Consider the following 22,007-nt stretch of genomic DNA (forward strand, 5'->3'; position numbering starts at 1 on the left):
CAAATGCATCTCTCCACCCTTAGCTGTTTAATAGAAGTGTTAAAACAGCGATCTAGAGCTGCTGGAAAGGACCAGGGTCCTGGCGCTGGGGGACAACGTTCTTCCCCTTGTATTTCTGCCTGATTGGGTGTATCGGTCAGGCTGCTTGGCCAGTTGCCTTGCTTTTTTCCTTTTTTTTCCTCTTTTTCGTCTGACGCTTGACGCTTTTCTGCAGCTTCAGTGCGGAAAGGTTACATCTGTGCACGCCCGAGCAGCTTGCTCCTCCCGCGTGTTGTGTAGAGCAGTGGATTTTGTGTCGTCTGCTTGTGAATTAGCCCTAATTAACTCGTGCCCTCGGGAGGAAGGCAGGGCTACTCGCTGGATGCTTTCCCGGCAGAAATCCCCTGGCTTTTCTGACTAACGCGCTACCGCTGAGCTGCTCCCGTAGCACGGGTTGTATCGATCACCGCAGCCTGCGCTCGGCACACTGTGTATTCACCGTGGAGTTACGGCACGCTGGAGAGTCGAGCTCAATAAAATCAAACCTGTTTGCTTTCCCCGTCTCCCGCACCGGAGGGTGGGGTAGATTCTCAAGCCGAATGTCTGAACAATGTGTGTGCTTGAAGTCGCCTCTTTTCTTCTCTTTTTTTTTCCTCTCCTCGCTGCAGCAGGTCTGCAATATCAAAACGGGCCGGACCTCTCGGCCAGGGCCTGAGCGGCTGCAAGACGGGCTCTGCCATGGGCTTGAGCCCTGCCGGCAGTGGTGCCTTCTGTCCGAGACGGGCTTGTTCTCGACCGTATAATCACGGTGATAAACGATGGAGGAATGCCCTCCTAGTGCCAGAGTGCACTGGCATCCCTGTGTCGCCTTGGCCATGCGCGAGCTTTGCAGCCGCCGCACGCGCACGGTGATGGGGCCTGGCCCCTGCGCTTGCTGGGCCGGGTACCAGCCGGGCTGCGCGCTCCTGCGGGACGGACGGCAACGTCTTCCCACCGTGTCCAGGGAGAGCCACTGGCCCCCAAGGAAGCGGAGCTGTAAATCACTGCAGCGGACTCGCACCTTGTCCCGGGTGGGGGAAAGGAGCCGGGATCAGGTGGGGCGGTGGGGCTATAGAAAGGGGGAGGAGGGCTTTTGGGTGCTGAAATGCCGCTCTTACCCCATGAGCACGGGGAAGCGGACTTGCCCGAGCCCCAGACTTCGGTCCGGCGGCTGGACTCTGTCCCCTGGCCCGTGTGCGCAGGGAGGTCAGGGACAGGCTCTGCCTGTGCGGGCAACGCTCTCAGCCCGAGTTCAGCTTGGAGGCAGCAGCCTTGGACCAGAGGGGCCGGAGCGAAGGAGCCGCTCGCCTGCGGGCCCCCGCGTCCCCCTGCTCCCTTGGGATGGGGTTCCAGCCACCCCAGGTCCAGCCCCCAGCCAGGGCTCAGGACCTTGGCTCTGCTCCTGGCTCTCCTGCTGCCCAGCCGTGTATTTCGGGAACAACTTTATCCCCAGCTCCAAGATGGGATGCAGATAACGGCTCTTCTGCATCCGCGTAAGATGGGAGGGGAAATAAAGCGCCCCCGTGTAATGCAACGGGCATGTGCAGCCGTCAAAAAGCACTGCCCTGGGATGGCAAAATCAGCGTGTGGCTTACAGAGGAGCTTGCTTTATTCTCCCAGTCCTTCTAAATCTTAACAGTTTCTTTTAGAAACGCCTATGGGGGAAAAAATAGTTTACATAAATGCTGCCTGGGATTGTTCATCAGCCAAAGCAAGTTTTGAGGGAGAAATCTCAAGTTCCCTAGAACTGAGGAAGAATTGATTCAACTGCTCGGAAAAGATGAAGTGGATGTTTGGCGCGATGGGGGCAGGTGAAGACCTGGTTCCTCCCTGAGCTCGCGCAAGCTCCCTTGGCCACTGGCTGCAAATATTTCTGGGTGAATCTGACCTATGCCATCAAGATGAGAGTAAAAAAAAATCTAAAAAGCTCTTAATATCCCATACTATTTGAAAGGCTCGAACAGGGATGGTTCTTGCACCATGGATCGAAGAAAGTGGTTCTCCCAGCTGCGACCTCCTGTACCGAGTGAGCGCAAGGAGAGACTTTTTATGGCTGAATTATTTATTTGAATATTATCGTCGTTTCCATGGTGCTCATCCCAACGCAAGGCTCACGGACGTCCAGCGCGGCACGTTGGAGCCTCGCGCTGGGAAGAGGGAGGCCGAGCAGGGCTGCTGCGTCGCGGTCCCTTCGTTTCAGAGCGGAGGAATCGGCCGCAGCCAAGCCGTTTCCAATGGCGGCGATTAAACCATCAGCGCTCAGAGAGGCGAACGCTTAACGCAACCAAACACTCGGGGAAACTATTCTGGTTTATTTTCCTCCAGGGAAAATAGGTCCCAAATTACAGTAAATCCAAGACGGAGAAAGAGAAAGGATTTGCAAGATGACACCGGGGCTCGAAGGCTCATCCGGCCTCCAGTCTCAGCACGTCCCCACCAGCCCGAACCTCCAGCCCGTGAAAATCCCCTTGTGTCGCAAGGGGAGCGACGGGAGCGCGAACAGCTTCTGCTCCGGGGTGCTGGGTCCGTGGTTATTTATAGGCATTACCCGCTGGAAGCGGGACCGTGCCGGCCTGCCGAGCCTGCTCCACTTGCCGGCAGGGGCGCGTTGCCCTCGGCAGCCGGCTGAGCGGGGCTTTAGGGAGCTTTCGAAGACGCCGTCGGTGCAAGCGGCTGCTGCGAGTCCACGGCAGGCTGCTCCGAAAAGGCTTAAGCGCTTGTGAAATTCCCGCCCTCAGTGTATTTAACACAACATCAGTCGTTAAGGGATAACGGAGATCTACCCGGAGCTTGATCCGTCTTCACCTGCATCCAGCTGGCCGTGCCTGCTCCCGGCTAACAGGGCAGAGGAGCAGTTGGGAGCTTGGAGGGGGGTTTCCACCCGCCATCGGCTTTGGCAAACGCTCGGCAAACACGGAGGGAGCTGCTCCGAGGCTTGGAGGGAGTGGGAGGGCGGCCGGCAGCAGAAAGGTGCCCGTTTGCTGCCCAAACATCCCGCGACTCGCAACTCCCGTGGGAAATAGGTGACTTCAGCCAGAGCTGGAGCTGTCGTGGCCTCTCAGGGTTTTGGGGTTACAGAGGAGATCTGCCTCCCTTAAACGTTGCCATCTAAACACCAGATATTACAGCCGGGGACTGATGCGGCCCCGATCCGTGCTCATAGGTGGGATCCTGGAGTCCCACCAGGGGCTTGGCTGTTCCCATCCAGCTCCGGGCTCTGCCCAAGGGAAGCCCGTCAGCAGGTCCCTTTCCCTCCCCTGGATCTTTCACCCCACGTTCGATCCCCTGTTGCCGGCTGTTCTTCGGAGCTGGGGTTTGCGTCAGGCGGGGAAGGACAGTGGCGGCTGCCTGCAGCCTCATGTCTCCGTTCCCTGGCTCTGGGGCTCCTAAAACTTTCCAGGCCAGGGAGTGTGTTTCCCTCTGTCCAGTTGCCTCTGTTTCCCCATTTGCATTAGGATCATTAGTTAAATATATTTCCCGGTTGACCTGAGCCCAACAGCCCTGAACGGCTCCAGCTCCCTGCGGGAATTTTGGAGGGATGGCACTAATCCCGCTTGCAAACTCTTTTTGCCTCTCAAAGTGCCCAGCGGAGACGTTTTCTCCGGCTGCCGGTCAGAGCAGAACGATTCCTTGGATGAGGGTTTCTCACCAGCTCCGTTTTGGGGTTCTTTCACACAGTTGGCTATTGAGAAGCACCACTCACCCCGGCAGAGCTTATCCTCTGGATCGGAGCCCCACAAAAAAATTGGAGCGCAACAAAACAGCAAATTAGAAGCAACCGTGAGGCCACGCTTTGTCTATTTTCGAAGGGTCGTGTCGGGTTCTCCCTGGAGAAACGCAGCCGTGTTGCCCAAAGCCCCGAGGTCCCTGGGGAGCAGCCGGCCACCCCATGAGGTGCTGCCCGTCCCGGGGGGACCCCGACTTCGGACGTTGCCTCCCGGGGCAGCTGCCCCCAGGAGGGTTTCATCGCCCTTTCCCTGGCAGCGGGCTGCAGCGAAGCCTGGCCATGCTTCCGCGGCCGAGGGGCACAGCCGGGCTTTAACGCATCGGTGGCTCCTCGGTCCTGCCCGAGGACTTGGATTCAGCGTTTCAGGCCGTGCGTGCGCCAACGCGCTCAGCTCTCGCTCCTCTGCTCCCTCCGCCCGGCCTGTTGCCCCCGGGCGTTTGGGGACGGCGTCGCCTCAGGAAAACCCCGCGTGACGCTGCCGCGGCGGCTCTGCCCCTCACACGCGTAGCCGCCGTCACGCAGGGGGTTCTGCCCCGCGCTGGGACCTGTGCCCTATAGCGGGGCTGTACCCCATCCTGGGGACTGCGTCCTACGCCGGGACTGTGCCCCATAGTGGGACCTGTCCCCTATAGGGGGCTGCATCCCTGTGGGACCTGTCCTCTATAGGGGAGCTGTATCCCACAGTGGGACCTGTACCCCATAGAGGGGCCTGTCCCTTGGGTGGGATGTACCTATAGGTGAGCTATACCTTGTGGTGGGGGCCTGCACCTTGTGGTGGGGGGCTGTCCCCTATAGGGGACTGTGTCCTATTGTGGAGCTATCCCCTATATGGGAGTCAAACTACTGGCAAGCTCTACCCTACAGTGGGGCCTGTCCCCTATATGGGAGCTGTGCCCTAAAGGGGGCTGGACCTATAGGGCAGCTGTCCCCTAAGGAGCAGCCTGTCCCCTATAGGGGAGCTCTGCCCTAAAGGGGGCTGGACCTATAGGGCAGCTGTCCCCTAAGGAGCAGCCTGTCCCCTATAGGGGAGCTCTGCCCTAAAGGGGGCTGGACCTATAGGGCAGCTGTCCCCTAAGGAGCAGCCTGTCCCCTATAGGGGAGCTCTGCCCTAAAGGGGGCTGGACCTATAGGGCAGCTGTCCCCTAAGGAGCAGCCTGTCCCCTATAGGGGAGCTGTGCCCTAAGGGGGGCTGGACCTATAGGGCAGCTGTCCCCTAAGGAGCAGCCTGTCCCCTATAGGGGAGCTGTGCCCTAAGGGGGGCCGGACCTATAGGGGAGCTGTCCCCTATGGATTGGCCTTCCCCTATAAGGGAGCTGTCCCCTATGGAGCGGCCTGTCCCCTGCAGGGGGCGGTGTCCCCCCCGGCGGCCCGCGCCGGGCCCGGCGCTGTCCGGCGCCGCCGGGCAACAAGGAGTTAAGGGAACACCCCCGCCGGTAGCCGCCAAGCGCGCTGCTGCCGTAAAGCAGCACTCGCTGCCGCAAAGCCGGGCTCCCGCCTCCCCCGCCCGCCCCGGCCCTTCGCTCGCCTCAAGCCGCCTATTCTCGAACGCCCTTTACGCCAACGACGTTGCGCCACCACCCTCCCTTCGGCTGCGCTTGCGCTCAGCTCCGCCGGGCCTCTAAGCTTCGGAGTTGGTATTCAGGAAGGGCGCTTGCGCCGGCGGCGTGGCGGGGGGCGCATGGGTGCGCGCGGAGCCTACGCCGGCGGCGTAGAGGTGTCGCTGGCTGGCCGCTGCCCGTGGAGTGGTGAGGGGAGGCGAGCGGCGGCTTAGAGCGACCCGGCCCGGGGGGCGCCGCCATGGGGAGGCCGCGGGGCAGCGGCAGCGCGGCCCGCCGCTGAGCGCCTGCGGAGGTAACGGCCGCCGCGGCGCCGGGGCTGCCCTGTTGCTGCCGCTGGCCCCGGCCGGGACCGGGCAGTGCCGGCGTGGGGGGGCCGGGCCGGGCGGCGGCGGCTGCGGGGGGGGGGGGGGGGCGGCGGGGGCCGGGGCGCTGAGGGCACCGGGGGGCCGCTCGGGGCCGGGCCCGGGGGGCGGAGGGGGCCGGGCCGGGGCGGAGGGGGCCCGGGCGGGCCCGGGGTGGGGGCTGAGGGGCCCGGGAGGGGTCCGGGGGGGGCGGCGGGGGGCTGAGGCCCGGCGCCGCCTCGCTGCGTTTCCTCTCGGCGCTGCCCGTTTTGCAGCCCGGGGGGAGGGGAGGCCCCGGGATCGCCCCCCTCCCCGGCCCTGGCCCCCCCGGTCGCGCCCCGCGCCGGCCTGGCCGGCGCAGCCGGAGCCTCGCAGGATGTTGGCTCCTTTGTATGTGGCTTTCCTCTCTCCAGCGGGCTTGGGAAGTGTTTATTTGGGGAAAGGGGTTGTGCTGAATTCTGGGATTTAAAATAGCTCTTTTTTCCCTTAGCAAAGCTGGTGAGGATGAATGTGAGAAACTGGAAAAATAACCCCCCCCCCCCCCGCCCTCCATCTGCCCCCACCAGAAAGGAGTTGACTTTAACTGTTCCTCAGGCAGCCGAAAGGAGAGGTTTGCGCACAAGGAGCAGCTCCCTCGCGCCGGCCGGGCGAGCAGCGAGCGCAGCCGGCGGAGGCCTGTGGCTCCCGTTTGGTGGCTGGCGGCGGTGGATCGAGTTGGGGCTCTTGGACCCGGCAGGCAAATGAGTCGAAGTTACGGGGGTGTTAGGAAAAGAGCCTTTTCTTTTGAGGAACCGCTTTTGCACTCTGTGTGGCTTGGGGACCCGCCATGTTATACGTTTCCGAAGTTAAAAATGAAGTTTTTTAAACCTGTTTCGAGTTGTCATGAAATTAGTGTGTCCTAAACAAGTTGAAGGTAACTGGGACCTTGCTGCAATCGTGCTGCTTGCTGGTGTGTGGATGGCTTGCGCCAGCGCGTTTGGAAGTTGCCTCGTGAACTAATCCGTTTGTTTTCCTCTTGTACAACAAGTGGTTGGATATCTGGAAGGGAGCTCGGAGGAGTGTGTGAGTACCTCTGCCAGCTGGACTGTCCTGTCGGCACACCACACACGGCGTGCCCCCGTCTGCCCACAGCCAGCGCAGAGGTTTAAAAATTGGGCCTTATATAACAGATTGGAGAGAAGGTTTGGTGTTTGCCAATGTGTCTGAGGAAGAATTGCTGTAAATTAGGGCAGGAGGCCTCCATGGGGATAGTGTGGAGAGGCCTTCCCTGTGGCGGGGTGAGCTTGACTGCTGTGAGTAACTTGCCAAAGATTTTTTTTTTGGTTTTGTTTGAATTCGGTGCATTTCAGGTAAAATCAATGTTGACCAGTGTTTCACTGCTCGGCGCCTGTCGGTCCCCTGAATGGGTTGTAGTCCTGCGGTGCGGACGAGAGATGATCAAAAGCAAATCTGCTGCCAAGCTGGTGGCGGCTTCTCTCGAGTCGGTGGTGGTGTGCACGTTTGGGGAGCCCCGAGTTCCTCGCCAGCTCCATCACCAGAGGTGGCTTGCTGGTCTTCTCATTAGCTCGTAGGAGCTGCTGCCTTCCCATGTCAGACTGCGTTGGGATTTGATCTCCTTGTAGTTGCTTTGCAGATCTGTAATGCCTTATAAATCGGTTCTGTAGTTTTCTTTGCAGGAACAGCTGCCTCTCCAGTTTGCACTTGCATCAAAACGACTGGGGTACAGTTGGTAGTGGCTTGCAGGGGAGAATGTTTTTCTGTCCAGCAGTTTCTGCTGGAGCACTGAATGGAGCTCTGTACTGCTGCCCCTGCAGTGTGGTTTGTGTTTGGTTTTCTTGTTGCAGCACTCTTCAGAAGAGCGAGCGGAGAGGAGGAAGTTGGCACTTGTAGTTCAGCAGGTTTCTGAGTTCTGCCCTGCGAGCGCTTCCCTCCGCTGGTGTTGGAGTGCAGCAGAGAGACTCTGCATTGCCTCCTGTTTTGTATTCCCTTTCCCGGCTCCTGTGCAGCCCCGGTGCTGTCAAAAGTGTTATTATGAGAGTGACTCAGCGGATCAATGCGAATGACACGAGGGTTGTGCTTATGGGCAATCGGTATTTTCCCCCCACCCTCCAGCCCCACTAGGCTGGAAGAGACGATGTGCTGGAGCAACTGCCAATAAACATGTTTACTGGACGTGGGCCTGATTGTGTTCTGTGGCCTTCTCTTTGCCCCGTGACACAAGCGGTGGCTTTCCTAGCTCCTGTGGCTGAGCGATGCTGTGATGGGCTGCGCTCCGAGCTGCCGTCCTTTGCTTTGACCGGCCCATCTACGTGTGCGTGTAGCCCTCGGAGTCTGAGGGTCTCTCAGAGCTGCTAAAAGGACCGGTCCCAGCGTGGGACTGTCAGGGTGGGCAAGTGTTTATCTTCATTTTTCAGGTAGGGGAACTGCAGCACAGACCCCAAAAGGCTTATTTGAGATCGTAAGGAAGCCTCTGGTGAGGGGCAAGTTGTGCTTTGGCCCCTTCCTGGTGAGTTTAAACGCCAGCGGTGCAAACCTCGTGGCTGTGGCAGGGCCTCTATTCTTCTCGCTGAACGGTGCCTCACAAGCGGGGCTGGCTAACGTGGGGTTTCAGATCTGTGCGCAGAAACCTGTTCTGCCTTGCACTACTCTTGTGGCTTGTCACCTTGCCTCATAACATTGCCGAGAGGGCAAAGACTCTGTTCCTAACCTAGGAACTTCCTTCATGCACTTAGAGTGGCTTTCTGCTCAGAGCATGTGGGAACAGCTCTGCCCTCAGTCCTGTAACTGGGCTTCGTCTAGGCAGACACGGCTTGGCCTGGCAGCGAGGGGCCGTGGAACAGAGCCTCTTTCTGCTGGCCCCGATGTGGAGCTGCCTGTGCTCGTTCGGTCCTGCTGGACCGTAGGAGCTGGCAGGGAGGAAGGGGGGACAAATCGCATTGTGACTCTGGAACTCTGCCGGCGAAAAAGTTCCCTTCCCGTTAGAAAAGCTGCATGTTTATAAATAGTTTGGGTTTTTATTAGAGTGGATGTTTATTCTTCCTACTGGCAGTCAGTATCTCCGGTAAGTCCGTAGCTGTGGAGAAGAAGCAGGACTCAGTTGTGAGGAAAGTATAAAGGTGACTTTCTGCTGGGGCAGCTGAGCACAGACTGCTTGGGCTCGTTCTGGCTCCCAGGTTCGCTCTGGTTGTCCTCCGTCTCTTGGCCAGTTCTCTTAAATCCTTGCTCATGCTGCAACCCTGAGCTGCGCTTTCTGTTGGATGCCGCCTCTTCCATGTTGCATTGATGTATTTTCCTGATTCCTCATAACTGGCTTAGAAAGAAAACAAAAAGTGTAATGCAGAGCATGCACCTAGCCGAGTTGTTCCAGCACATCCCGTGCCCTGTCTTTACTGCAGTATCAGCTGCTGGATGGCTCTTTGGCAGCTGGTGTGAAACGTGGGCCTGCTCTTTCGAGGCTTGTCTGGAGCCTGAGGTGTTCGGGATTGTGTTCTCCACCTCTGCTTCAGGAGTCTGCCTGGTTGCAGCAACGCTGTTGCGATGGGGAGGAAAAACAGGTACAGTGAGTACTGGGTGTAAATGCTCGTAATGTATGGAAAACAACAGAAAATGTGTGTTTCATCTGCCGCAATGGCAATTTTGCAGCAAATTGGTGCACTTAAGTTTTGAGGTGATCCCATGCTTTGTGATTTAGGAAATGGTTCTTCAGGTAAGCTGAAACTTATAGGTAAAACCTTGCAGGACATTTTAGAACGCTGCATGGAGCGAGATGTCCCTGATTTCTTTAATGGCCCACGGTCAGGAGAGCATGTTCCTGGGGCAGAGGAACACGATTAGCTCTTGAAAGGCTTTAAATGGCTTTCTTAGTTCTGAAAAGGTCATGGACAAAAGTTTGCTACGTGTCCAGGAAGATATTTCCAGTGCCCGTAAAGTCTGTATTCTTCTACTGGAAGGTTAGTGACAGTTCTCATTTTCCAAACGATATCCTGCTGGCATCTGCCTTCTCCCCTGTAATCAGACCAGTGTCGCTTAAAATGTACTTGCAGCATAAACACTCTCACTTCTAGGAAATGAATGTCTTGATGTCTTGAGGCTAGTTCACCTAAGACAGTAAAATTGAGTCCTCCCATGATCTGCTGAAGAGACTTGCACTAAGATGGTGACTCGAGGGAAGCCTGGGATCCTATTCCAGGTGCGGAATTGCTCTGCCTCGGGCCTGGGAAGGGACTCCCAGCGCTGCAGGCTCCTCGGCTTCCTCTCCAGTGTCGGATGTTGGAGGCTGCATTTCACTGCCTGCCTCGGCGTGGTGGGGACAGCGCTTTGAAAAAGAGCTGGAAAGTGCTGTTTTGTTTGGCGTTTTGTGGAACGGCAGTAGTAGTAGGTTGAATACAAAGGCAGTAGCTGGGATGAGCCAAGACACTGTTGCAGCCAGGTCTTGGAAATAAAGCCCTTGTTGGACTCCCAGGGTGTTTGAGACACTGAGAAGCTGGAAGGAGAGATGCATTAATATCTTTTTAATCATTCGTTTTTATGTGTCCACCAACCAAAGAGTGTCCTGTAACCCTTTGTTATTTAATGTGATGTAATGTTTTTTAATGAAGGAGGCCCTGCATTTGCTTTCCAAATGGTAAGTTAGATGTTTGGCAGGTGATGTTTGGGTTTTGTCAGCCTGAGAAGGATATTCTTAAGTTAATTACCACGGGTTAATATTGGTCTTGAACTTAGGTTTCTCGAAGCTTTCCTCTGGAAGAGCTTTGCAGCCCTGCTAGTCTGTGGCTGGGCAGACGTGTGCCCGGGAAGAAGCTGGTGGGGTTTCATGGATACCGGGTGAGTGTGGCCGGTCTCGAGCGGGTTCGTTTCCTAATCTGGACGCTGGAAAGTCACACTAAGAGTGACCACTGCATAGGAGTGTTGGGCAGGATGTTAGGGGCTGAATGGGCTCTGAAAGGTCAGTAGAAATCCAATTTGAAACTAAAACAGAGGTGTGATGTTTCTGCTGCTCAGCAGCTCCGTTCTCACAGACTCTGTCATTGATGGGTATGTTTTCAGGTAGAAAATCTCGCTGCTTTTTGGTTTTGAGACAGCAAGAAACCCTTTTTGTCTTCCTTTGTTGGCGTGGGCTTTTTGAAGTGATGAAGTTTGTACTCTCTCTGCCTAATTTCTCCAATTTGATGCAAGGTGAGAGCAGGACTTTCCAGTATCTTCCACGTTACGTGCGTTGGCCAGGGACAGACTAAGGCTCTCCTGGAATACCCGCACTCACGACTACATTGATTTCTCTTATCCCAAGGGTGTTGCAGGTTTTATTTGAAGTCTAGCTTTTGTACTGCCTAGCACGGAGAATGTTAAGGAAACTCATGAGAACACGTGTTAGAAACGGAGATACGTTATGCATGTTGGAAGAGACTGCTCACGCTTTCTAGCAGCAATTCTTTGGAGCAGCAGTTGCCTCTCCCAGTGATGGGTTTGGGGTCAGCATGACATGGGACAAGACATTGGGGGTGTTGATGCTGACAGGTACAGACTAGTCTCTGGCTTCAGCCACGGGGATTCACACACAAACTTGCTTGTGGGCTTTTGTGGCTGGGGAAAGAATAGGAAGCGTTTTGAGGGATAAATCCCTGCTGTTTTCGTAGTGGTGTGTAGCTGATGAGGGGATCCTGAGAAGAGATCGTCAGAGCTTTAAACCGATTCCTCAGCCTGAAGCGCTGCGGCAGGTGTCTCGGTGCAGGGAAGGCAGAATGAGAAGAGGATTCCAGCACGCAGGGACCATCATGGCTAATCTGTGCTGCCAGCTGCTAGAGATGCCCTGCAGGCTGAACCCGAAGCTGGAGCTCGGTTAGCTGGATGTACGTGTCTCCGAGCGATAGCAAGGGATGTTGCTAGGAAGCAGCTCTCCGTTGTTCAGGCCCGTGTTCTCCCTCCTAGGCCAGCTGCTTGGAGTGTGGGAGCAAAGAAGGACTGCTCCTAGGGCTTACCAGATCTGCAGGCACCAAGTTCAGGAAAGTAAAAGGGAGGCTCAGCGAACGCTTGCACCACACCAGGTTTAGCTGGATATGGAATAAGTGCTGCGAACTTGTGATATTACGCAGCGTGCTTTTCAGGCACGCTTGCGCTGTGTTGCGGTAACTTCCTCCGGCTGAATCTCTGCGGGTGAAGCTGTTGTGGCGTTGCCGCTGAGGAACGGCGGGCAGCCCCCCTCCAGCTGACCGTGCTCTGGCTTCAGGTGGTCCTGGCACGCGCTTTGCCTTGGCTTGCGGAGTGCAGACGCCCGCCTGCCTTCAGGAGGTGCGTGAGCAGCATGGTGATGTAGCAGAGCCTCGGCTGCCGCGGGCTCGGCTCCGGCGTGGCTGGGCACTGCAGAGCTGCTCGGGGCTGAGGCGAGGCCGGCTCTCTGCAGAGGCACCGGCCACTTGGGAGCAGCTCAACGGAGGCATGACGGAAGCGCTCCTCCCCTGTTCAGCGTGGAAAACACCCGCAGCAGCCCGGCGCCTGTGTGTCAAACGTGCTCCGGGTGTCCTGACTTCACCGCAAGCTGCTTCCTCGCCCTCCCCTCTCCCTTTCTTGTGCTGACCTCTCTCTGACTCCGTGGGCCTCCACCTTGTTGGGATACTTCCCTGACGGAGCTGGCTGGGCTACCTGCGTAGCAGGGACAGCCCGGAGCGTTTGATGCACCGGGGAGATCGGCTTGGGCGCCTTTGAGAACAGAGGCAGTGCGACCAGCGGAGGAGAGGTTAACGCGCATGGCCTGCAAACATCCTGGCTGCGGTCTGGGTTTTGCACCCACGGTTCCCAGCGAGTCTTCTCTGAGCAGGACACGTGTGGACCTGGAAACGCGACTCGGTCTTGGGCTCGGCGTGGTGACAGCAGGCGCCTGGGCTGTGACGGAGCACCAGCAAGGGACGGTTCCCACCGCCGTCGGGGTCCTGGCGGGGGGCACGGGGGGAGCTGCACTCTGGTGTCTCCTGGGGAAGAGTGTGTAACACACAGCGCTTTGCTCCTGTTTTTATTTAGAGCCAGCAATCAAAGTCCAGAGCAGTGCTTCTCAAGCCAGAATCATTTAAAGGCACTTGCTGTTGTTTTAGGGCCAATATTTAACTTGCTCGCATGAGGAGGACTGCCTGCTAGACTCAAATATTTGACTGGAGGAAGAAGTTTGAGAGAAGAGCTTCCACTGTTGTGGACAAGGGGGGGATTAGGGGGAAACAAATAGGAAGCCGCTGTATTTACAGGGCTGAGTAAAGAGCCTGCCTTCCCCCTCTGCTGTGGCAGGTATTGAGGCAGCTCTGTGCCGAGCTGCAGCGCAGGAGCAGCTGGAAGGAAATGTTTGTGTGCTCCGGCGGCTGTAGCGGGCGGCGCGGCGCAGGGTGTGTCTGCTCGCTCGGCCCGGTCCTCTGCTCCTGCTGCCAAGGGGGATTTAAAGGCACAGGTTTGGAGTTGCTTTCCAACCGGGGGAACATCCAAACGGGCTGATGTGGGCGGCCAGGCTGAAGCGTGTGTAAACTTCCTGATGAAAGGAGCTTATCTGAAAAGAAATGCTCTGCTGCTTTTGCTTTCGCTGTAGTCTTTGGTGGCTGGCGTTCATTAGCTGCGAAAGCCTCTGCGGTGGAGCCTGTTAATGGCAGGATTTCCCCTTCTCTGGACCCGCTCGATGAGGTGCTTGTGGCTTTTCCTGCCTTCACCTTCCTCCTCGCAGTGTACCGTAGCGCCCGTTGCACAGCGTCCCGCGGGTCCGTAAGGGCACTCGCTGCTGCTGCTGCTCGGCGCTGAACTCGCCCTGTTTCAGGGCAGAGAGCAGCCGTGTGGAGCTCTGCGCCCAGGATGCCGGTGATGTTCATCAAAATGACCGTCAGGTTATGCTGGCTCCTCCGAAGGTGAGGAAGAGCTGGTGGTGGTATGTGAGGAAGGATGAACCTTGCGTTCTTCTCCCAGCTCAATCCTCACTCCTTAGGTGGCCTTAAGCAAGACAGTTACCTGCTCCCTACAGACCAGGTGAGTTAGCAAGTCTGGATCTGGATGGGCAGTCTGGGCTTCCTTAGCTACATGGTGAATGTCTGCGCTAGACCTGCCCCGACTTCTCATGCTCTGTGCTCCTGGTTGGATGTTTTTCGCCATACTTGACTGTTTTAGCTGCGTTTTGCTTAGATACAAGAAAACATGTTTTCTCTTGAAGTGAAATCAAAGGCACCCAGCTGTTTGTGAGCCAGCCCCAGGGGAGGGTTTTGCCCAGGCTCCTGTGTGCAGAGTTCAGCCCGGCTCTGAAAGGTTGAGAACTTCCTCCTTCCAGTGTAACAAAGTGCTCGCGGGCGGCCCTGAATCATTGCCTGGAGCTGCGACATGGAGAGCCAAGTGCAGCTGGAGCAGCTGTGAGCGTGGCTCCAGCTTTTATTGACCGGTTTGGCATTTGGAAAGCAAAGGCTTTTGTCAGAGCGAGTCAAAGCCGCGTCCAGCTCAGAAATTGGCAGGGTGCTGGAGTCCGGAGTAGAGCAGGGATCAGGTGGCTGCATAGGAAGATGGCATACTGGGGTTTTTTGGTGTTTTTTTTTTCCCTGCCCCCTTCTGCATGCTCTGCAGGCACCCGATACCATCTGTGATGATAACTGAGCTGCGTTCACTCAACCCGGGGGGCTCTGGCGGTGTGAGCAGCCAACGGGAAGCCCCCCCGTTGCATTCCCAATCTGAAAGGCCTTAGAGGGGCTCCTGTTCCCGGTTGTGGTTAGCCGGCCCCTCTGGGCAATGGCCCACGGTCCTGGCCCCAGCTGGGCACCTGGAGGTGCTGCACGGCTCTGGGAAGTCTTGGCCCGTTTCCGTAATGAGCATTGATGGGTTTGGGCCCACAAACTGGCTGCGCAGTGAACAAGGAAGCCGGGGGAGTTGAGTCCTGTCTGCGGAGACTGGGAAAAGATGACTGGGAAAAGGTGACATGAGTAACTGACTCCAAAAAGCAAAAGTTTGGGTTTCGGTTAGAAGTGTTTACTGGAGGAGGTGGATGTGTGTTGGCTGTGGTCTCCAGGCCAAAGATCAGAGAAGTGAGAGCCCAGAAAATGAGGGGGAAGGGACAGTTTGTACATGCTAATAACGTTCCAGATATTAATAAGAGCAAGATAAGAATGGTTTCTCATGCGGGGGGTGTATCCTGCGTGCTCCTGCATGGTAGGTGGCCCCTCTGTTTTTATAAATTAAGCTCTTGAGAAATTGAAGGATGGAGGAGTGAAAAGACCCTGAATAATCTGTGGTGTTACCAGGAATGGGATGTAGGTGCCTGGTTCCCCTGTTCTGTTGACCTTCCCTGCAAGCCGGGAGGTTGAGGTGTTTGTCTAGGTGTTTGGGATTTGCCCCAGTTAATCTCCAGTTAGCTGGGAAACACCTTTCTCTACGCCCCTTTCTTCTGCGAGACTACGGACACGTCGCACGGTTTCTTACTGCTTCAGTTCCCCTCTGTAAAATAAGCAGGTCACCTCTGTACCTTGGAGAGACGTTGCGAGGAAAAATGTGTAATGGGTTGAGCTGCTCGGCCTCGTAATGGAGGGGGAGGGAAGACGAATGCCTCATGGATCACTCGTTGCTTCTCTGAAGATGCTGCTGACACTTGCGTGTGAGCTGATGGATATTGTCACGCCACCGAGTGTCCCTCTGCCCCGTTGCTTTGTAATAGAGATTAATTGCAAGGTGCCTCCTTGCTTCTCTTTCGTCCCCATGTTCTGGGCTGTGGGTCCTCGGTTGCCTCGGGAGGAGTTGGAAGACCGTCCCGGCTGGAGGACTCTTCCCTGCTAGAGTGGAGAGCAGAGCGCTTAAGCCAGGGTGGCAGTGAGCCTGTTCCCACGTGGCATCTCGGGACAAGGAGTTTGACAGCTCTCGATGGGGAGAGATCCCTGTGAAGCCCCCCTGGAAGCTGTCCCCTCCCCTCCCCTCTTTCCCTCCTGACTCTTAGAGTTTAGCAGTAATTTGAGAGGAGCTATGTGGGGCTTCGAGCAGCCTGAGGGAGAAAGTAGGGGGAGAAATGGTGTTGGCTGGAATATGGGATGGCTCGGTTTGGCGGAGCTGCAGCTCTGCAACCCAGAAACGGAAACCATCTGGTTGCCTGTGGAAATGGCACCCACTCTGCCTCCTGCCACCGGGACTCTCCGGGGAGCAGGGCCTGCTCTGGAGTGAAGGGACTGGGCTGGGACAGAGCGGAGCTGGTTCGGTCGCTGGCTTTGTCCCCACTTCCATGTGGCCTTAGGGAAGTTGGGAAAGTTGCGATCGGCTACGTTTTGTTGATTGAAGCGACTGCTCGGCTCGGGCACCCCTTTCTCCCCTGCCTCGGCTTGCAGAAGGCTACCCCAGCTCTGCCGGTGCAGCTGCTGCCTAACCTGGTTCTGTCAAAAGGATATGGGTTAAGAAAAAAATCTTACTATTAAAAGTGCTTACGCCAACCCAGATTCTGCTGACAGGAACGGGTTTGGTAGCGATACGCGTGACATTAGGCCGAGTGGATCTCTGCAGACTGACAGTCTCCAGATGGGATGAGGAGCTGGGGATCCCTGCTGTCACACGCATCTTGCTGTTGCCGTGTACAAGCCTTTGGCGGTTGGTATGGAGAGGCCTGGATGTACGCTGAGCCGGAGCCCTCGTGTATCTGTTTCCTCGGTGAAAAATGCGGCTGGGATGTGTCTAGCTAGTTAGGAAGCCCTTCCTGAAGCACCGTTTCCCCGGAGGCCCCAGAAGGCTCAACTTGGCCCCTTGGGACGTGGAAAACTATCCCAGATCTTGGAGGCGAAGCTGAGGCTGTGGCTTAGCTCCCACGTTACCGCGTGGCTTTCGTCGCTGCTGCTTCCTCCCCTGCCTCGGCCCCTCCGGAGGGGCTGGGAGCCCTGTTATTTGAGAAACCTTGAGGAATGTGATTGGAAAAGAGGCTGGTTTGTCGAAGCAGCCCAGGTGGACTCTGCTGGCAGGAGCTGGTCCCTTTGCAGCACTGAAGTCCTCAGCCTTGCCCCTCGCAGAGGAGAACGGCCACCCCAAACCCTCTGGCCCGTAGCCAGCGAGGCCTTTTCTCTGCTTAGGAAACACTGCTGAGTTTTCAGATCCCCCGAGTTTTCAGATGCCCTCCTTTTCCCCCGAAGCAGAGCGGATGGAGCCGGAGAGGAGCGCCCGCCAGCCTCTGCGCTCCAACAGAAAGGCGGTGGCTGGTAAGACGCGATGCCTGCGCGACGCGGTGCTGGCGAGCAGGAGGGAGGGCGAGCTGGATGAACTCTACCTGTGGGTGTCTGCTCCACCTGCTTCCAGGAAACGTGTCTCAAAGAAGAGAAATCTGAAACCAGCCTGATGACAGCCACGGTCAGGCCTCCGACCCGCTCGTAGGATGGAAGGGGCTGTGTCACACCAGCCAGCGTGTAACCCCTGCCCTGGAGAAGATCACCTGTGTTCAGGGCCCTCTCGTTTGTGGATGAACCAAGGGAAACAGCAGCTTCTGGGGGACACAGGCTCTTCTCCCTCTGCTGCTGGCTCTCTTTGCCTTGATGTGCCTCAGTTTCCTCTTCTGCAATGACACTTCCTTGGTGATGCACTTTGAGCCACCCGCTGCAAAGAGTAGTAGAAGAGCCAAGGGGCATTTATCATTTGCATCAGCTGCCCAGAAACCCCCTTGGAGCTTATAACTAGGAACATTAGGAAGATAAGATGCCTAATGCTGGTGCTTGGATTCTTGCCCGGGTTGCGGGGAGGGAAGGAGGTATGTGCGCAGCCCTTGGAGCCATATGGTCTGGATGCGGCTTAGCGTAGTGGATGCAGGCTCTTCTGGGGTGTCCCGCCTGGCACTGCGGAGCTGGCGATTTGTACGTGTTCAGGAACGGCGGGTACAAACTTTGAAACAGCTGCATCCAGATTTGGTGCCATCCCATCTCCCTGGTGGTCTGGACTGTGGTCAGGCAGCCCTGGCTGTACAGCGGGGATAACAAGAAAGAGGCTTCTAGTCGCCTGTGCCTCTGGGCTCCTGAGGTTATCTGGGAGCCTCTCTGGATGCTGTGGGGAGAAAAGAAGTGCTGAGTGTGTCCCTTTAGCTCTGGCATCCCAGCTGCAGGGGAGGAAACCTCCTCCAGCTGGATGAATGGTTTGGAGCCTGTCACCCAGCCCGAGCTTGGAGGAAAAGGAGGGAAGAGAGCCACGCGCGTCCAGGAATTTGCTTTTGTTGTAGGAAAGGGGTTGGGAAATGTCTCATCCTTTGGAGAACAGATGTTGAATCCTCCGACCTCGCTACAGCTGATCCCTCCCAACGCCGGAAGGAAGCACATGTGGGATTGAAGGCTGCGGGATCTCTGAGGACATCCTCAAAAGGGGAACATTTGTTCTTCGCTCTTGAACAATTCCTGCCGCTTGACAGCGCTCCCTGCGCGAGACAGCGCTCGAACGGCTGTGTCTTCCCGTGTCGTCTTCTCCTGTTCTGCGCTGCCGGGCCCGTGGGACGCAGCCGTGGTTTGTGCTCCGTCAGCGGAGCCGTCAGGAGCTCTCCCACGGCGAGTGGTGGGAGATCTCGCCCCACCGTGCGGTTGGACCCTGTGACTCACGCGAGCCACAACCCCTCTGCCTGGCCTTCCTCCGGAGCCTCATCCTGCCGCGATGAGGCACGGATCATCCCGCGGGCAGCATCCCCCTCAGATGCTGACTCGGACGCCAGCTCCGTGACTCCGGGTTGAGGAGGGAGGCGGATGAGCAGCCGGGGCTGGCAGCGCCCGAGCGGCTCCTCCGCAGTTCGGTGCCGTGGGAAAGCGGTGCTGCGCTTTGCGGGGAGCCCGGGCGCTCCGCCTGCACGGGGGCCGTGGGAGGTGGCTGTCACAGCCAGCCCGCCGTGCAGCGCGACGGTGCCACACCGTTACCCATCCCCAACCTGGGGTGACGGGACATCAGGGCTGTCCCTCGGGTGACTCGCTGAGCGCCGGCCTTGACCTCCCCAGCCCACACGGATTGAAGAAGGAACTGTGCCACCGGCAGCCAGGTAGCTGTTGCGTTGTGCGCTGGATGGGTGTAGGTCCGTGACTGACCGCTGCTTGTCTTGCCCGGAGGTAGGAGGGTTTTCCACGATTGTCCCTGTGGTTTGTTCACCGAGGGTGAAGATGGCAGCGGGTCTCAGCTCGCTCGCTCAATTTGGGGGCCCGTGGCTGCTTAAGCAGGAGCAAGCCTGGGCTGTAGTTCTTCCTTGGTGGGCCGTAGCGGTCCTCAGCGGAGCGGAGCGAGGCGGGATGGTGCTGGGCGCAGCAGTGCGTCATGCCGCAGCCCGTGCACGAGGGCAGGGTGGCTTTGCCGATGGATCGGCCCCATGGCTGCAGCTGGTCTGGGCCTGGGGGAGCCGGACGCGAGCCCGTCTCCTTGCCGTGGTGGGGAGAGCTGATTTCATTGACGGGGATTCTGAGATCTCCTGAAGTTTCACTGTTTTATCCCTCTGACTTCACACTAGTGTTTAAATACAGGTGTGCACCCACGCCAAGGACCGGCTCGAGGATAGGTGTGCTGGGACCTCGTGCTGCGGGGACGCATTTCTTCGCGTTCTTTCACTGCCGTTTCGTCCCGTGCTGCTGCTGCCCGGTTTCGAGCCTGCTGTTCCTCCGGGTTTGCTGACAAAGTCCCCCCGCGGCAGCTTGTCACCGGGCCTTTTCCTTTCCCCAGGCAGGTTCGGCAGCCTCGGCGTGAGGCCGGGCAGGCGGCCTCTCCTCCCTCACTGCAGCCGTTGCTGCAAAGCAGAGGTGCAGCATGTCGCTGCGGCTGCAGCGGAGGAAGGCAGAGAGGCTTGTGCTGTCCTGCGTGTCTGCGAAACCGAAGGCAGCTCTTCTTGCACATCCCTTCCCGGCAAGGTGGTGGAAGGGGAACTTGTCTTGACCTGGAAACTTGACATCTGAATGAGATGTTCTCCTGCGTTGTCCCTGACTGTGGCCCGGCACAGATGCTGTCGTAAGCAGGAGGATGATGTGGGTTGCAGTAGCAGTGAGTTTATGCGTTTGCCTTTGCAACACCCTCATCTCAGCCAAGCGTAGGATGCCTTTCACAGACAGGCTTTGCGGGTGCCTTGGGTCCCGGTGTTGTTGCCGCCTGCCTCTTGCTCCCAAACCAGCATCACTACCTCCAGCTAAACCTGCCCTGGAAACTCCCGTGCTGCCAGGAGAAGAGCGGAGAGAGCACGGCGATGCCTGGTAGAGACATGCTCGTGCAGCTCCGGTCCTGCGTCCGCAGGCACTGCTCAGCTCGCCCAAGCCGGGCACCCTTCCGCCTGCATCCCACGGTGGCGGCTGCCTGGCAGTCCGGTGCTTGGAGCACGTCTGGATCTGTCTTTCTTTTCAGCCTCGCTTTCCGTACCGCCTGCCTGGGCAATGGAAAGGGCGGTGGCAGCCGTAAAGGTATTTTTTGCCGCCCAGCTGAAGTAATGGTTAAAAAGCATCCATGTCCAGTGGCAGAGGTTGAAATGCAGGCAAGCAAAACCTGTCCTTGGTTACAAAATAGGGCTTTCCCATGTCCACCCTGAAGATGTTTTGGGCCGTGGTTTTAGAGTTGTCTTTTGGAGGTCTGTGCTCAGTAGCTGTTTGAGCAGCACCTCTGCTTGGGCCTCTTCATTGCCCACTGTACAAATGCAACTCCATGATTTGGGACAGGGACAATCCTTGAGAAAGCCTATTTTGCAAGCAGTTACCCAATCCTCAGGTTTTGCAGTAGGTGAACACCTTGGGCTTGACCTTTCCTGGACCTGGTTTAGTTGTTCTGCTCTGAAGCTTCTTTGGGTCCATGTTGACTGTCGAAGTTAGTCCTGGTATTTTTATAGTCTGGGCAGGGATGGAGTTAATAGCACCATCAAGTCATAACTATAGAAACGAAACAAACCTTTGCGGGCTCTCTAAAGATGAGTGTTTTTGTGACAATGGAATCAGTGCAGGAATTGGGCAGGACAGGACTGGTTGGAGAAGAGGCACGTTCGGCTCTTACGTCAGGCTCGGTGAGTTGTGCGGAGGGGAGAGCAGGAGGATCGTCAGGCGCGTGACCGGTAAGCAGGTTTTTGCTGGCCAACTTCTGTGGCCTTCTGGAAGGCGGCGATTCCTTCGCGGCTCCCCTTTCTAGCAGCGGCGTGGATTTAATTAGCATCTGGTGTCGAGCTGGAGCTCGCCGCATTGTGAGCGTATTGTGTGGTGTAAATAGAAAACCCACTGGCAGAGCTGCAAAATCCAGAGGAACTTGACGGCTGAGACCGCTTGTTCGAGCGAGTGACTCAGTGTGTGAAATGCCTTATTGAATCCAGCTCTTGTGATGCCAAGTGGGGGCTTAAAAGACATCATCAGCATCTTGGCCAGGATGACGGCGTATGTCCCGTAGAAACCGCTGGAACATATGGGCTGTGGGTATGGATGAGGAATCGGGAGTCAGGCTCCAGCTGACTACTGTCCTTTTAAGGTCTCCCAGTTGGAGTCACTGCTTTGTGTGTCGTGAACTTCCTTTCTTCTAGTACTAGTGACTCTAGATTAGTAAAACCGAAACCACTTTGACATCCTAACTGGCTTTTTTTGTGCTGAACTGTTAAGATGTGATAGATTCTGCAGAAATTACAGCCCGGGCAGAAGAGCCTGGCTGCTTTTCCGTTGCTGAGCGCAAGGTTTACCGCTCTGGTTACCCACCTGTCATCTCCGGAGTCCTTGTTACGGTAACGGCGAAGCGAGTTGCAGCTTCTCAGAGTTGATCTGTCTGCAGCAGGGTCAACAAAGTGACGCTAGTGTGAGCAGTAAGGCATCAGACTCATGCTATGGTTGAGTCACTTGCTGATATTATCATCTTCTAACTGCATGCCAAAATCTGTGCTGGCCCCGCATCCCCGGGGGCAACCGGAGAGGGCAATCCGGAGTAGCGAACAGGTAGAAGATGTCAGTAACATCCCAGACTCTCGACGGCAGGGCTGGGTGGGACGGCGAGCAGTCCCGGCTTGGACCTACGTTGGTCTCAGCACCTCGAACCACCCAGTTGCCTCCCGCAGCCACAGGTTTTGCATCCCCAGCACCCCACGATGGCTCGGCGTTGCTGGTCTTGTGCAGGGTGGCTCCGGCACGGGGACCACGCTTTAGTGGCTCGTGGGATGCAGGAGGTTCAAGAAACGGGAGCTGGCTGGCCTGCAACTTATTCGAGTGCAATCGTGTGTTACAGAGGGATAAATCGAGGCACAACAGCTCCCCTCCCGGAGTCTGTGATGCCGACCGAAAAGCTGTTTTCATTCGAGTCTTTCTAATGCAGTTTCCTTGTGTTTTCTGGTAGGTTTTATGAATCCTACAGTTGGAGGTTTAAAGCTACCTGGTTGTTGCCGATGAGCCCAAGCAGATGAATAGACTCTCTTAGGCACTTGGTTCTCTGAAGTATTTGTCCAGC

At 56.9% G+C, this 22,007-nt stretch overlaps 1 protein-coding gene across 4 annotated transcripts in view; it reads left to right on the top strand.

Moving 5' to 3' along the window:
* The first annotated feature begins 5,264 nt into the window (after positions 1-5,264).
* CSNK1G2 (casein kinase 1 gamma 2) overlaps positions 5,265-22,007 on the top strand; it is a 43,623-nt gene continuing 26,880 nt past the window's right edge. For 2 of the 4 annotated variants that reach the window (XM_064497224.1, XM_064497227.1), the window contains exon 1: positions 5,382-5,596. The gene's annotated coding sequence lies outside the window, so the exon portion shown is untranslated. Of the gene's footprint in view, positions 5,597-22,007 lie in introns of all 4 variants that reach the window. The other 2 variants (XM_064497226.1, XM_064497225.1) reach the window with 2 other exon arrangements.

Source organism: Dromaius novaehollandiae, chromosome 25, assembly GCF_036370855.1.
Source record: "Dromaius novaehollandiae isolate bDroNov1 chromosome 25, bDroNov1.hap1, whole genome shotgun sequence".
Lineage (NCBI taxonomy): Eukaryota > Metazoa > Chordata > Aves > Casuariiformes > Dromaiidae > Dromaius > Dromaius novaehollandiae.